The sequence below is a fragment of the Chelonia mydas genome, chromosome 22 (assembly GCF_015237465.2).
Source record: "Chelonia mydas isolate rCheMyd1 chromosome 22, rCheMyd1.pri.v2, whole genome shotgun sequence".
In the NCBI taxonomy this organism is placed as follows: Eukaryota; Metazoa; Chordata; order Testudines; family Cheloniidae; genus Chelonia; species Chelonia mydas.
In genome coordinates this window covers 18,919,558-18,936,420 of record NC_051262.2, presented here as the reverse complement: position 1 = coordinate 18,936,420, position 16,863 = coordinate 18,919,558, and the positions used below count along the sequence as shown (strand labels likewise).

General features: G+C 50.7%; 1 protein-coding gene across 3 annotated transcripts in view; it reads left to right on the top strand.

Moving 5' to 3' along the window:
• Positions 1–16,863, top strand: part of BCL9L (BCL9 like) — a 166,368-nt gene that overhangs the window by 58,091 nt on the left and 91,414 nt on the right. The gene's annotated exons all lie outside the window — the stretch shown is intronic.

Sequence of the window (16,863 nt, the reverse complement as noted above, 5' to 3'; positions counted from 1 at the left end):
TGTAGATGCTGGAGAAGGGCAATGCCTTATATTTTTCTGTCTCAGGATGTCTGTGCCAGAGGGGATGGTTTAATGGTCTAAGCACCAGATTTAAAGCATTTGCACTTTCTAGAACTGAAGGTTCAAACTCTAACAGGATCAGCACAGTCCTCCACCTCCTGATGTAGGAAAATGGAGTGAGGATCTATCAGATCCCTCTGTGATCCAGCTGATCTCTTCACTGTCTGGACATTAAAGTTCAGATGGGGCATTTTTCCAGAGAGCCAAGATTTCTCTTGTTACCCCTGGCTAGAGCCTCAGTTCCTTGAGCAGTGTGCTGTGCCCTGGCTGCCATGCTTTGCCTCAAAGATAGCTGCATCTCCATCATTCTGCCTGGGATGGAAGGTTGTGTGTGGTAGGGATGGGGATTATTATATCTCTGGTTCTTTCCTTTCTCTAGCTCTGCTATTGTTTCTCTGCTTACATCCCTATTAATCCACCTCTGCAAAAAGAAAGCGCACCTGTGTTATTGATGGATATGTCAGGAAGGGGAAGGAGCTGTGTGACTCAGCAAGGAGGAGGTAAGGTACCGCAATAAACCTGCTCCTTGATGAGGCCAGGGCTGACCAGCACCAGAAGGATGGGGCTGGTTTGGTACAACAGGCTGATGCAGCGACTAGAGGGTCTTTGTCAGGTTTGACACCTGGGAAGAGCTCACCGCAGGGGACTAAACCTCATTCCCCCCTGGGTATGTCCTGGAACTGGGGTGCTGCAGAGGAGTAAGGAGTATCAGGGCAGTGAAGTGTGTGTGTGTGAGTGAGTGAGTGACACCTCCCCCCTCCCCCCCCAAACCCTCTACACTCCTGTATCGGACTCAGCTCGCTTTGTGTCACTTTGCTGACACCTGTCAAAATCAAGAAGGGGCCAGTTGACTCATTTGGTTACGTAGATGAAGGATCTGAACTTCACAGAGTAGCACTGGGGGGCTCAACTAGCTCCCCAGCTCCCTGTGCCCTGAGTCTCATGGCTTCAGTGGGCCCTTGAATCCAAATGTTGCTGGGAGATGAATCCCACCCAGCCCTGTGTGGGCAGGACTTTGCCGAGCAGCTTGGGGTCTCCCCTCTTGGTTCCACTCCCTAATTTCCAAAGGCTGTTAGTTTTATTTCCTGGGAGTCATCTCTGTCCCTGGGTTCCCCCGCTGCCCCACCCCAGTTGGGAAGGCCATCCATGCCCCCTTCTGCTCCACACTGGGGAAGACGGGAGCTATATCTGCCTCTCCCGACCCTTACATCCCACTCTGAAATGGCTGCCTCATCTCTCGGACCCCCCCAGTCCTGTCCTGCCAATGCTGTTTTTGGCCTGTTAAGTGAAACATTCCATTCCTGGATGCCTCAGTGGATTCTTTCCATCCCACATAAGCCACTGCTTTCCAGAGATGCTGCCAGCAGGCCTTGTGGCAGCTCCAGCGGGGGATAAACACATCTTGCATTTTGCTTTCATAGGGATGGACTCCAAGCCCCCAGGCTGTCTGTACCAGGGACAGGGTTGCCTCCCAGTTTGCTGCATGAGCTTTGGTGATGGGCCAGGGCCTGCTGTGGGGGGGAAGTCTTTTTCTCTGCAGCCGGGATGATGAATCCTTTACCAAATATGACCGTCCTTGGAATCACTCACCTTTCTGCTATCTGAAGTCTGCGTCCTCTGTCTCTTCCTCTGACTGGTAATGACTCAAGGGCCCTCTCCCTTCACAGCTGCCAGTCTGAATCCAGATCAGGTTACCAGAGACCCATCTGATGGCTGTGCAGTGGCACCCTGGATGAGATTACTTTGGTGTGTCTCATTTCAGTTCTCAGGGAACCAATGCCCACATCACAAAATGTGGTGGAGATCAAGAACTGAAATGGCTGTGGTGCCGGTACTCCCGTCTCACTCCTAAGTTCTGCATCCCAGGGAGGGCTGAGGCACACTGATGGGGGAAAACATTCTGTCCCTGCTCTGCAGAAGCAGAAGGGCATCTGTCTCCAGGGCTTCATGGATATTAGACAGTAAAATAACCAGGATGCAGGATTCTGGCAGCTGGAAGGAAACTACAGCAACAGAGAAAACTTGTTCGTCTCCACTCACCAACAAGAGCAGTGCCCAGTGTGTGCCTTGCCAAAGGAACCTTGGGAGCAGAGATATCATCCCCATCTGGGGAGCAAAGCAGCTCTCTCCCACCTAGTAATTGCCTCCAACCTTAGGGTGGCACCTGAGCTTGTGTTTACACTGGAAACAGGACTGAGCCACAGAGTTTGGCTCCAGAGAAGACTCTGTGCACCCCAAAGTTTGTCTCCTTGCAGAGATGAGGCTGGGCCACTGAGGTCAAAACTGGATCCACATGTGTCCCTGAGGATGACTCTAATTTGCATATTTTAGCTACAGAAGTTCTCAAAACAAAATAGGAAAGAAATAAAAGTCCTTAATTCCCAGGCCTGGTGCCCCCTTTCCCAGGCTGCCAGGAGCTGGCCGAAGGGCAAAAATGCTCAGTCCTTAGGGAGGTGCAGGGCAGGGGAAAGTGCCTTACATTGCTTTCCTTTGCCTCCTTAGGTAATTAAAACAATTCATTAAGGGGCTCTCAGGAAAACTTGACATGGATGGAGAGATGGTGCCTGTCTTGGGGATGGGGAATAAATGGACAGCCCCTCCCTCCCGCTTGGCTGGAGGTGTGAGTCTGTATGTCCGTAGGCTGGTGCAGGGTGATGTGATTTATCCAGGGCCTACTTGTAGTTTTCAGCAATGGATCTTTAACAGGATTAGGAGTGGCTTTGTGGCAGGATTAACCTCCCTGACAAGCTGATTCCAGCATCTCCCCCTCCCAGTTCTCTGACCTGGAAGCTCACTGGAGCATCCCATTCCCTCAGTGTGCAATATGGGAATGTCCGGAGGAGCTCTTCTGGCAGAATGGGGTATCCAGCATGTTGTGACCCCTGCACTGACCACCATGGCAGAATTTGTGCTACAAATCATTCGTGCTCCCATCCTATCTCTGACCCTCGCCTTTCCTGCAGCCAGGGCACTAGAGATGTGACCAGAAGCCTTGACAGGTGACATTGCTGCTAATCCATTCTAGGCCACCAGGTGGCACCCCCTTTTCTCCTGTACAGCCTTGCAGCTCACTTGTGCCACACCTTGTTCACATCAAACACTAGTCTCCTCAGGTTAGGATGTCCTGTTTTTATCGGGACAGTCTTGTTTTTTGGGACTTTTTCTTATATAGGCGCCTATTACCCCCCACCTCTGTCCTGTTTTTTCATAGTTGCTATCTGATCACCCTACCTCAGGGGAATCCAGATGATTCTTCTCTAGCAGCCAGATGGCAGCCTGTGAAGTCCCAGCTCCTGCAGAGAAGTCAAACTGGGAAGGCCCACGGGCTCCATTCTCCCCACTTGATCTCATTTAGCAGTCCTCCCATCTTCAGCTCCTGGGCCAAATCCAACCTCAGAGCTGTAACTCCTACTAAAGCTAATGGCCCCAAATACCTTTGGCAGGAGGCCAGGCAGACAGCACCCTACATGACATGGAGGACACTTTGGCCAAAGACATAGGAACAAGCCCCCCCTTTGCTTCCCACTTGCCTCAACGGAATCTGTTGTGAGGTTTGGGAAAGTTTCACAAACTCATAGATGCTGCCTGATTTTTGTGGGCTGGGCCTAGAAGCCAAAGGTTAAAACTCCCGTACGAGGAGCTGTTTTGGGGCAGCCCTAGTCTGAGTAGAAGCAGGAAATACCAGAAATTACCTGGGTGAGCCCAAACTTTGGAGGCTTCAAGGCTAGCTCTGCAAACTCCATTGGTTCAGAGAGTTCAGTACTGGGCAACTCTGCAAGCCCATCATGTGTAGATCCAAGGTCAATGGGAGTTCTTGCAGGGGGCAGTTCTGCAAATTGTTTGTTCCACCTTGACAAAGAGGTGCAGGAGAGAGATCAGTTTCTTCTGCCCACCACAGACTGAAACACACCAACCTACTAGTGTCCCAGTGCATCTCTGCAGAGAGAGGGTAGAACAGAAGTATGTGAGGGAGCAGAAGCAGATGAAGTAAGCATGGGAGGGGTGGATGAAAGGAACAGGGGAGATGGAGGAGAGAAAGGGAAAAAATGGAGCTTGAGAGGAGAAGATGAGAGAGAGAGAGAGGAGTAAACCAGGTGGTGAAAGAAGAGGAGAATCTAGATGAGGAGAGTGGGAGAGGAGACTGGTGCAGGGAGGATGCTGAGGACAGCTCATCTTCTCCGTCGAAGATGTGAGCCCCAGGGCTAGGGACCATAGGTCAATGGGTCAGTATGCGAAGGGCTATGCACCCTCTGCCTCCCCAGCCTGGTGCTCCTAATGCTGGTTCTCAGTCTTTCCCTAACGGCTTCACAGATGCAGAGATACTGAGTTTAAATAGGGCAGGGCCAAAGAAAAGGTGAAAGCTGAGTGCATGGGGCAGGGCTGAGAACAACAGAAAGGAAGCGTGGCCCTTTGCTAGCTCCAAATGTCTCCAAGCGCTTCTCTGATAGTAATGAATTTGGCTGCTCAGCACCCTCCTGAGGCACGAAAGTCTCGTTATTCCCAGGGTACAGATGGGGAAGCTAAGGCACAGAGTGGGAGAGGGACTGACCTAAAGCCACAGTGGCAGAACTGGGAACAGAGCCCAGAATCCCTGATGTCCAGTCCCCTGCTCTAAACACGAGTCAGATAAGCCTTCCTCATAGCATGCAGGGGAGCTGGCACCATCTGGGCAGCAGGGCCACGTTGGGACCCCTTTTAGCTTCAGGGAAGTGCTGTATTTCTTGCTTTGTCATAGAGTCCCTGTCTGGCGCACAGAACTAATCTCATGCAGGGCCAGGACCTTCTCGCAGCTGGTGACTGTGGCCACATTATTAAGATGTTGTAGATAGTTGAGTAAATGACTATCTTGGAACCTGGGCCAGATAAGTCCACTGGGCCCTGGGCACAAGCAGCACTCAGAGCTTAGACCACTGATGGGTGGCCTAGCAATGCCTGAGAGAGTGAGAGCAGGAAGTCAATTGCCTGCAATGTCCAAGCCTCAGAACTCCACTAATGGTGAAGAAACAGGGACTGTGAGTGTGTGAAAAGGAAGAAGGGGATTTGGAGTCAGGCCTTCTCTGTGACCTTGGGCAAGTTCCATAACTTGACTGTTGGTGTCCCCATCAGTACAATCGGGATAATTAAACCAACCCACCTCTCCAGAGTTAATTATTCTTACTAAAGCACTTTATGATCCTCAGATAAAAGGCACAACAGAAGCGCAACACTGTTTGTCATGTATGTCTGAGTACACAGGATGCATGTCTTCATCCATGCCCTGTGTATGTATTATACTTTGTGTGTGCAGTAGTACATGTGTATGTATGTAGAATGTCCATGTACGGTGTGCGTCTATTACACCCTGTGTGTTTAGTTACATGTTCAGGTATGTATTTACCAACATACCGTGTGTATGTTTGGGGTTCTCTCCCTATCAGGTTTGTCGTCAGAGGAGTTTCAGAGGTGCAGAGTGCTTGGAGGAGCAGAGCCAGGTGCTTGTGCAGGAGGGGAAGCTCAGGAATGCAATAGCAGCCAGCCAACAGCAGAGCCAACCACCTATCTGTGTGTACTAACTTGAAATCCCCTGCAGCCTGTGCAGGGCCTGTTCACACCTGCGCAGCCAACCAGGAATGTCATAGGAAAACCTCACTCCTGGGGGGTGGAATGGTGTCTTTCTCCCTCCACCCACCCCAAGATCATCTGTCTCTCCCCCACCCCCAAATGTGCACAGCCCTTGCCCCATGGCCTGTAGCATCCACTGAAGCTAGCAGGGTGCATGGGTGTAAGCAAGGCAGGATTCATGTCTGCCTGTCCCTGACCCACACCAGCCCCTAACTCTCCTTTATTTCAGAGGGGAGATGTGGCTGGCTTTGTGTCACTGAGGCGCTGGGATTTCAGAGCCAGCCCTGCCTGCTCAGTTTTTCCAAACCCTCACTAGGAAGGAAGGAGCCGTATCAGGATAAGAGTCCTCCCAACCCACCTCTTTCACTGCCACCTTCCCTGCTCCCCAGCCAGCCCTAGCCCTAGGTGGCGGTGGGAGGGCTGTCTCTGCTGATTGCTACATTTATCACACTGGTGGTCTTGCTAAATGGTTTAACCCTTTGGTCCCTGCCATCCTCATTGCACTGTGTGGCTGTCTGTGCTGACAGCAGACGAGGACGTTAGTTCTGCTGGTGGCTGCTCCAGCAGCCTCCCTTGCTGCACTAGGATCCAGGTCTTACTCTTCAGGCTACTCTTTTAGCCTCTGGCTCCCAATGGTCATTTGCTGTCCGCCTAGGATGGGAGATATTGTAGCTGTGTTTGTCCCCAGATATTAGAGAGACAAGCTGGATGAGGTAATATCTGTTATTGGACCAACTTCTGTTGGTGAAAGAGAGAAACTTTCGAGCTACACAGAGCTCTTCTTCAGATCTGGACAGCTCTGAAGCTCTGTGTGGCTTGAAAGCTTGTCTCTTTTACCAACAGAAGCTAGTCCAATAAAAGATGTTAGCTCACCCACCTTGTGTCTGTGATGGGAGAGCCAGCTCCCACCCTCAGCTGGCTCCAGGGCTACACCAGCTCTCTCCTGACTTGGAGCACAGGGATCCCAAGATTCCAGATGCTGGTTTGTGTTTGCCCATGTCTTGGGCTGCCACCCAGACACCACATTGGACATCACCAGTGTGACAAGTCTATTGGCAGCAAAGCAGAGGTCTGTGTGGGGCCTTGTGCAACAAACACACCAGCCCTGGGACCAACGGAATAGGAACCTTTAACCACTTGGCCCCACCCCTCTTTGACAAAAAGATCAGAGCGAGAAGCAGCTGGTAGCCTGATTTCCAAACAAATTCTCTCCTTCCAGCATTTGGCTGCCCCAGGACAGGCCTGAATTGCTGCATGAGTCATGCATGTTACTACAGACAAAGCACATAGCAAGGGCCTTGGCCTCAGATTTGCCAAGGAGCCTCCCCTTGGCCAGTCCAGTAGGAGCTGTGCTGATCTCCCTGGCCAGGGGATGTCCAGGTTCACAGCAGTGCCAGGGCTTTGCAGACAGCATGATGGATCTGGGTTTAGGGCATCCTCTGAGAAGCAGTCGGCATGTAAGATTGCAACAACACTGGGACTGCGCAGGCGTACAGTGAGCACGGGAATGACAGTGCTAGGGCAGTGCAGGTAGGATTGCAGCAGCACTGGGACTGCACAGGTATGCAGGGTACATCTGGTATTGCAGGGATACTGAGGCTACACAAGCATCCAGAAACATGGCAACCCAGTAATGCTTCTGGAATTGTGGCAGCCCTAGATCTCTGCAGGAAAGTGGTGCAGTAGCTGCACTGTGACTGTAGTATGTATGTTACTTGGGGGTGGGGGAAGACCTGCTTAGCTGAATGGGGCTCTCCTCTCTGCCACCCCAAACCAGGCCCAGACCTGTGCCTTTACAACTGCAGTATACATGAAGCTCTCAAGAACCCAGACTTGGCAGTTAGAGCAGGAGGCTGGGAGTCAGGACTCCTGAGATTTATGCGCGGCTTTGGGAGGCAAACATTGAGCAAGAGCCTGGAATTCCCTAGATCATACATTAAATCACTGGGTGGTCTTCACCAGGACACTGCTTTGTGCCTCAGTTTCCGCTCAGTGCAGTGGGGCAATGATCCTGTGCTGATGGGGCTGTGATGGTTAATGAGTTAGGGTTTGTGAAGCAGACTGAGGTCTTACCATGAAAGACGCTATAAAAGTGAAGAGGAAATCCTCATCATGGCCCTCTTCAGATCCATCTGACCAATGAGCACATGCTGCCCAGGCAGCTGCAGAGGTGGAATAGGAAGTACCGCTGCCTCACTGGTCAGACTCTAATGAGCTTGTAATAAGGGAACTCATTCTTCCCTAGCCAGCCTGGAGACTTCTGCGCTGGGCACAGACCTACCTTTGGATCCCATGTTGTTGGGTGGGTTTTTTTGTTTTTTATATTTTTGGCACAGCACCTTGTCGTACCATTTAAAAAAAAACAAAAAAAACCCCACAGAAATGAGACTGAGACCCCAAAGAGCTAGGGAGCATGGGAGGCTGGCAAGATCTGAGGGGAGAGTCAGGAGGAGCTGGCAGGCAAAACAGCTTCATGGTGGTAGTGGTGTCATCTGCCCTTCCCAGCATGGTTGCAGCATGGGTGCAGCCTTCATCCCTTCTCCCTTTCTGGCTTATGCTTCTGTGCAGCAGTTTCCAGTGAGGGTAGGACATGAATGAGTCCAGCCCCACCTGTACCAGAGTGTAGCCCAAATGCCAGAGCCACGTGTTGCTGCATGTATGGGAGCAGGAGGATCCAGCACCTGAGCACACAAAGCCACCCTGGGCTGGATCCTCGCAGCTGATGTCCTCGCTGCAGAGCAAAGGGCCTTCTCTTTCCTGCTTGACCCTAGTGTAGTCTGTGGAGCTGATTTCCACAGGGACTGGTGGGGCAATGCCCTGCACTGTGTGTCCTCATGTACGCAGTGCGAGTGAGTGCAGAGCAGTGCCAAGTCAGAATGGGCATATTTCACAGCACTTGCCTGCAGGGGCTGCAGTCCAAGGCAGGGACTTACCTTCACCACACCACACCTGCTATGTTCTCCAGTGGCTCTGCTGCATAGTGCTGGAATGAGAGACAAGCTGAGGAAACACTTCACTGAGACATGGCTCCAGCTAACTGTGAGTCATGGAATTAACTCAGGTATGGTTAATTGGTCCTAGTTCATGAATGTAATGAAGGGCTTTGCCCACATGGGTCTCCCTGCATACGTCTACACTGCAATTAAAAACCCATGGCTGGCCTATGCCAGCTGACTTGGGCTAAGGGGTTGTTTAATTGCTGTGTAGACATTTGGGACCTTCCCACCTGTCAGGATCCGAAAGCCCAGGCTCCAGCTCCAGCTCAAGCCCAAATGTCTACACAGCAATTGAACAGCCCCGTAGCCCAAGTCACCTGGCACAGGCCAGTCATGGGGTTTTAATTGCAGTGTAGACATACCCCTGGTCACTGCATCGGGCTGGGGCTAGTGTGGGAGGGGCAAAGGGGCTCAGCAGGGATGAGCAGACTCAAGACTGATTGGGATCTAGGTCCTATTTATCCCAAACTCCACCAACCTGTTGGGATCAGGATGGAGCCCATTACAGGGTTCTGGCTCCCTCCAGCATCATCCCAGGTGTCTGCAGCCCTTCTGTTCCTGCCCAGGGCTTCTCAGGTGACTTAGTGTGAGTTCTTCAGCTTGGTTACTATATAATGAATCACAAGGCACCTGCTTGGTTTCCTTAACAAAATGCCAAGGTATAAATTGGCCTGCAACAAACCTGGTCCAGACGACAACTCTGGTTGGGAAGGTTCCAAATCTGCACCTGAATTTTGTACGCTGGGCCTATCTCTAACTCTTATCAAACGTAGAAAAGTGATTCTAAAGAACTGAGGGTTGAATACCACCATTTACCTGGGATGGAAGCCAGCCTTCTGTTCTCAATGAGCTGTGTAGCACACCTGTGTCTCTGGACTAACCCATTAAACACAGGTGTGGGCTAGAACGTTAGTTGCAACAGTGCATCACTTTTAGAAACTATTCTCTGGCACAATTAGCCAACAGGAAGATGGCATCTCGCAGTGAGTACAGCTTAGTTCATGCTAAAACAATTAACCACTTTTCTGGTGAATTAAACCCTGTGCCAATACATATGCAACAGAAACCAGCCTGTCCCACTTCCTATCTCCATTGCAGACTAGCTCATGAAGTTTCTTTAGGGTATTTGCTTACCACCTGTCAGTCAACAGAAAATGGTAGGAAGCAACAGCTACACAGGCTGATGGGTTAGGGTCAGGGTCAGGCCAGGACAGTAAGAGACAATCACTCCCTGATCCTTGGAGGTTGCAGCTCCAAACAGGGTCCTTTCTTATGAGGTGAGGAGATGGGTACTGAAGCAAAGTTCTTTTCCTTCCCAGCTTTCTGCAGTGAGTTGGGCCAGTTTGTATCACAGCCTCCCTGTACAGTGGGGAAAACAATATTCCTCCCTTCCCAACAGAGAGGAAAGGAGTTGCTGTTTGGAGCACTGGGGGAGGGACATCCCAGCATTGACTTGTCCAGCAGAGCACTTGCCTCCTCTTCCTTTATCCTGCTCCCCATCCCAGCACACATGCTGTAATGGGGACCCTTCTCTGCAAGGGAAATAACAGTGGAGCCAAACAGTCGGTGGTACAGAAACCTATGGTGAAATGTAATTTCAGACTCAGGAGATGAGGAAGGGAGTGGGGTATGGAGCCTCTGGGGTGCTGGTTCCAATCCACCCCCAGGCAGTAGTGAGTGACAGTTGTACCTGCTGATTGCTGGTCATTGGCCTGTTGGGGATGGGTTTGGTAGCTCTCTAGTGTGGTGGGTTTCTAGAGCATGGGTGTATACGATTTAACAGTCCTGTTCCTGCCAGCAAAGGGCCAAGGGCTGGTTGGGCCAGGGAGCCTGAAATCTCCAAGTGCCTGGAGGGGTCCACTGAGGGCAATGGAGTGACACATTGTTGGGGCAGCGTGGAGGAGCCTGCCCTGCCGTTGTGTGTGCTGGCGATGGAGAGAGGGCTTCGATCTACCGTGCTGTCAAGACAGCACCTTTTGCTAATGCTGAATTTACTGAAAAGAAATTACAAGAGGAAAAAACCCAAATGGCCCAAAGTCAGGAAAGCTCCGTGTGTGGCAGAAGCAGGTAGCCGCCGGTCTGGGCTGCTCAGCCTTGGACTCATTAACATGCTGATGTACCAGGCAGCTCCTGGAATCAGCTGCTGGGATTTTGTTGTTTTTGGCATAGGGAGGCTGTGAGGAGCTCCAGGGACTCTGCTTCCCCCATCGCCTCGCCGTCCTGTCTCTCCTGGTGTGGGTGTAATGACAGAGGAGGGGAAGGGGAGATGGGGAGTAAGAGTCAAGTGTAGGGAGGATGGCTTGCTCAGCAGATGTTAATTAAAGACAAAGGCTCAGCAGTGAGCCAGTAGTGCCTGGTCCTCCTGCTGACCTTTCCCAGTCTCACTCTATCGCTTTCATGCGCACAGCCTGGGAGAGATGTGAGGTGCTATGATGTAGGCAGCCCAGGAGGCCAAGGAAAAAGAAAAAGAGGACAAGGGAAAGGTGGCTGGAGGGCCTGGGGAACAGGGGGCTTGGTATGCTCCGTCTGGATCGGAGGCAGCTGGAGAAAAGCGCTGCCAGCATCTATACCCCTTCCACATGAGTGTTGGGTGCCACCATGCCAGACAGCAGCAGTCAGGTGCTTTTATTAACCCTCTGTGTGCCGTGGTCGGCTGCACTCATAGGGCATTAGATATATTAATGATTTTACATTTCTATGGGGAGAGAAGGAAGGGTAAAGCTGTGAAAATCCCCAGCCCCATGCAGACTGGGGGTACAGATCAGAATCCCGAGTGCTAGGGCAGTTTAGATCTAGAAGGTGCCCAGCAGGGCAGAGCATTGCATTATCTCACCACTTGCCGGTCACGTGGGGCCATGATGTGAGAGTAGAGCTAGGCAACCTGCTGGAGGACGAGTGAGAATGCCTGCCCCATAAGCTTTGAAAACATTTGGGTCTGACCCACACGCAGGACCCCAGGGCAGGTGCTCAGATATACTTCAGAGAAGCATCCGAAACAGGTTGTGCTATTCCAGGGTGTGGCCCATTCAGAGCAGGGACCTTTGTGAGGCTCCCACATCTTCAGGAATTTCATAGACAAACGCTGGGCATGCGGGAGACTTGCCTGGTGTTCTGAGACAATAGTGAGAGCCAGTGTGGTCTAGGGGTGAGAGCAGAGGGTGAGGAGTGAAAAGACCTGGAACCTGCCATGCATTCATTATGGGAGCTTGGGCTTCACCTCTCTGTGCCTTTGTTTCCCTGCCTGTAAGAAGGAGGGTTCATGTGTGGCTGTGTGAAGCAAGCTGAGATCCTCCTCCAAGGAAGAGCCACTGTTATACAGGGGTGAATAAAGATGTCTGTATTATTTTGGCACTGTGGCCAGATTGTCCCCTTTCTCTGCTCCAGCCTGTTTGCTGCTCTCCTCAGGTGCAAAGCCACTCAGTGCCTTGGGGAAAATACCTTCAAAAGAGAATTTGGATCCCTTCTCATTGGGTTTTGGGAACAGTGAGTGTCTCTCTTTTCCCTTGGGTGTCTCTTGGCTGCAATATCTGAAGTTTGCTTTGGTAAATTCTGCAGAATTTCATGAATGTTGTGTTCATTCATGCCACCCCAGCTTGCTCTGTACCCAAAATGCAAACAACCAAAGGAACAACGTGGCCTGAATAAATACGATTGTCAAATGAATTACATCATTTCCTGCCCCTGTCTGGGGAGCACAGGCTGTGGTTTGCTCACCTGTTAGAGTACAGCATGAATGTTAGCGATGCCACCACCACCCTGTTCACACACACACGGATTCTCTTTGTCTTAGTTTATTATTTTATAGTCCAAATTAAAAACAACACCATAGCTGTAGGAAGAGAGTGGGGTCTAGTGATGAGATTGGGGACTGGGGATCCAGGACTCGTGGGTTCTTTTCCCAGCTCTGTCTGTAACTCACTTTCCCTCCCTGTGCCTCAGTTTTCCAGGCTATAAAGTAAGCTTAATACTGGCATCTATTTAATGGGAGTCTTCATTACTAACATTCCAAAATACCCTGAGATTTTTCACATGGCAGGTGCTAAAAAAGAGGAAAAGCATCATTACTGGTAGACGCAGCTGTTCCATCCTCAGATCCCAAGCTGGGTGCAAAGCTAGGGGGGCTGGAACAATTTGTTTGTATAGTGGGGGTGCTGAGAGCCATTGAACCAAACTGTAAACCCTGTATATAATGGAAACCACTTCAAGCCAGGGGATGTGGCAGCACCCCTAGTTTCAGCACCTATGTGCAAAGCCTACTGGGAAGGCAACATTGCCCTTGTTTCCACTCTTTCCTTAGCAGATTCGCTAACCTGTGACATGTAGGACTTGAGGTTACCTGTGTGACTGACGCACACTTCAGGCAGGGAAAGATGTTTCCTCAAGTAGAGGCAACGACATTCCGACTGCCTGCCTGGCACCTCTTCAGCCAAGCAGAGGGAGCTGTTGGGAATCAGCAGTTTAGGCACACTCCACAAGGGGGCAGTGGTGCACAAACCCTCAGCTGCAGTTCCTGTGAGTCAGTCGGCAGAGTCCCAGTTCTGTCCCAGTGCAGGCTGGGGGACAGAGAGAGCCCGCAGCTCAGAGTGCTTTGCACACATGAAATCCTTGAGCCTCCCAACCCCTGCCAGGTCAGAAAACAATCATGCCACTCACTGTTCTTAGTACGGACAGCCCCAAGCCTCCAAAAATCACGTCAGGCTGCCAAAAAAAAAAAAAAAAATCACAAGATTTAGGATCTGAAAAAGTTGAGGGTCATTTAATTTGCTTTCTGGTTTCTGAGACTTTAGAGTGTGCTTGGGCCACCATTCATTGCTAATTCCTACTGGGGATCTCAGAGGGAGTGCTGTCTCCCCTTCTAAAGCTGCCCATCTTGCCTGCTCTCAGGTGGTGGAGAAGGGAGGGTTTCTGAGGAATCCTATGGATAAGGCTACTGCATGCTGCACTTCTACGTCTTCCACAAAAGATGGCACCTCCTGCAACACTGTACCCTGTAGCATCAGGCTGGGACACGGGTGAGTGCTAACTTGGTGGAAGACCATGCCCTGCTGTGTTACCCACATACTTCCCTGTAGCGTAGCAATGACTTTGTGGGGAGTGTCCCCAAGTAAGCTATCCACACTGCTCCCTGCAATACAGTGCCTCCAGTGCCTTGCTTTCACATTGGTTCTGTATGACTAAAAGCAAAGAACAGTATCTACCTAAGATACCAGCACGGCTCCCTGAAGCTCTTGGGTATTCCTTTGAGGTCTATCAAATATTTTTTGACCTAGGCCATACCTGCTTAGCTCGTGAGATCTGAAAGATCATAGACCTTGACACGACAAATGCAAGGCTTGACCTGACTCCTGGATCTTTGCTTGCCAGAGGCCACATTTGCTTTCTTGCTGTGACATTCCTCCCTGCTGGCCATGGGAGGGTTAATGATATAGGGTGTCTCTCTCTCTGGCTGTGGCCACTCATGTATGCACGTGGAGCAGGAGGGAATGGTGTATTTTCATTTCCAATTAGGGCTACTGCTTCCCATCGGCTGAGATTGGTTGTTTGTCCCTGGATCCCCTTTAGCTTTGCAATGCTTTAAGAGGCTGCCAAGTGGTCCCTGCCTCCAGCCTTCTCCACTCTCCCCAACCCACCCCTGAACAGTTAGTGTGCTGCAGACAGGAAGGTGACACATCCTGGTTAGGATGCTGCTGGCATCAGCCAAAAGTGGGTGGACTGGTTTAATAGCCTAATGTGTGTGTGTTGTACAGCTCCCTTCTGCTTGCAGGAGGCAGAGCGGGGGCCTGCAAAGAGCCCTGGCAACCAGCTGGTCCTTTCTCAGCTGTATCTGTCATGCCTTTACCAACAGCAGGCTCCCACTTGGAATACATTTCCTGAGGTGCATGCCATCCACTGCTTGGAAGTCTCTATTCCTGGCCACCCAGCCAAAGGAAATTGTGCATTTGAAATAGATGTTATTTCCATCTGAGCATATGCCAAACTGTATCTAAGCCCCTTTGCCCCCTCCATTCCTCTGCTCCTTTAGCTGCTAGCCTAACCGTCTCGTCTCCCAGGTTCAAGCCTGCAGAGAGACTCCTTCTGTGCCGGGATGCTTCAAGTTTCAATTAGATGTTGGAAAATCTCACTTATACTTTTTTGAACTCTTCCTTGTTCAAACTGTCCCAGCTTGACAGCCCTGCAGGGTTGTTCCTGAACTTATTAGGAAAATGGGCAAGGATGCACTGTTTAGATTTTGGGTGAGAGGCACTCTAAGATACCTCCACTAGATCCTGTATACAGTGTAGTTGTAGCCATGTTGGTCCCAGGATATTAGAGACACATGGTGGGTGAGGTAGTATCTTTTATTGGGCCAACTTCTGTGTGCCTTGAAAGCTTGTCTCTCTCACCAACAAAAGTTGGTCCGACTCACCCACCCTGTCACTCCCCAAGATCTTGTTAGATGAGTGGAAGAGGGGGGTCAACCCCATGGAGGGACCTGCCAGTGAGGAGGGGGATTTTATACTGGTTTCTGGAAGGGACAGGAAGCCAAGGTGATTTCAATGGAAGGGGGTAGCTGCGTGGCCGCAGTTCTAGGTGCAAGAAAGGGGAGATGCTGCTTCATGCATGAAGGGTAGGGGCTCGAGGCAGTCAGGTTGGTGGTTGGGAGTTGTCCATATGAGAAGAGGTGAAGACTCAATGACCAATCTCGGCAGAAGTTGTGGGCCCAGGGAAGGAGGAAGGAGAAAGTGGAATGCCTGGGTTCCTCATGGGAGTGAGGACCAGCAGACTTGGGTTCTGGAGAGAGATGCAAGTGGTAAGGGATTTGGATTGAATATGCGGTTTAGTGGAGTTTCATTCAGAGATGAAGCCTGGACAGTTTGGGGTGAGGATGGAGCAGAGGGGGCTGGAATTTGGGCTGAGAAGCTTCTTCTTGCCACTTAGCAGGACATCAGTCTGGGATTTGTTAAGCTGAATTAAATGGTGTTGGAGCCAGGCCCTGGTGGTGCAGAGATGGTTAGTGACTAAAGGACAGAAGCTGTGACAAGGGTATAGTCTGGGGTGCACGCAGGTACACTCCACTCCCACACATGTGTACATTCACAAACGTGTACGTGCAAAATAGAGACTAAACGTTAGTGATACTGGTGTTGGCTAAACATGGACCACAGCATGTATGTAAACAGACTCCTGAGTCACACACACTTCTTGCATAGCCACATGCCTGAAAAGCCACTTGCAAGGCTGCGTGACCATAGTTCGTGTGTAGGCTCTGCCATTCCCTTACAGGGTGTGAACTCCCAATGCGATCATGCATGATTTTAAACTGAGCAGCAGGTGACGACCAGGGTTGACTGCCAGAAGCTGGGACTGGACGACAGGGGATGGATCACTCGATAATTGCCCTGTTCTGTTTATTCCCCCTGAAACATCTGGCATTGGCCATTGTTGGAAGATAAATTTGTTAGTCTCTAAGGTGCCACAAGTACTCCTTTTCTTTTTGCGGATACAGACTAACACGGCTGCTACTCTGAAACCTGAGCTAGATGGACCCAGGATGGCTGTTCTTAGGCTGTTCTCTGATCTTCCCGCATACTGAAGGGAGAAAGACCAGTGGAGATGTGGGTGCTCAGAACAGCAGCTTCTGACATACCTGCTAGTTTTAGGTAAAGTACTCAATAATCCCATTAGTTCTAATAGCCAGTAATTTGCCACTTCCCTCCCCCTCCCCCCCTACACACACAGAGTTTACTAAGTTCCCATGATGGAGCTGGATGGTCAGACAGATGACCCAGCCCTCTTATTAACTGTACAGCACTCAGCTCACACTGCATCTGCTTGGGTGTATGGCAAAGCCTAGCTCATGAGTATTAGCATAGTATGAGTGAGTGTATGGAGCTTGAAACTGTGAGGCCTTTGTTTTGTGTGTACTGTACCTTTACAGTTCTGCTACCTCTCCCGGACTGCAAAGACAGCCGCCATTCTCTTCTGAGGTGCTGCACCTGTTGTTGAGATAACACCTGCTGTACTCTCTCCTGGAAACTTTACTTTAGTTCTTGGCATTTTCCTCATTCTAAAATTAGTGGCTTTAGGCTGAACATTTCTGTTTTGCTGCTACTGCATGGAAATGTAACTCTTGTTTGCATAGTTACAGCCCCCTTAGTAAAGCAACGCTGTACCTTTCCATGCAGCAGCAGAATCTCTCAGGCCAAAAGCATCATAGAGCCAGAGC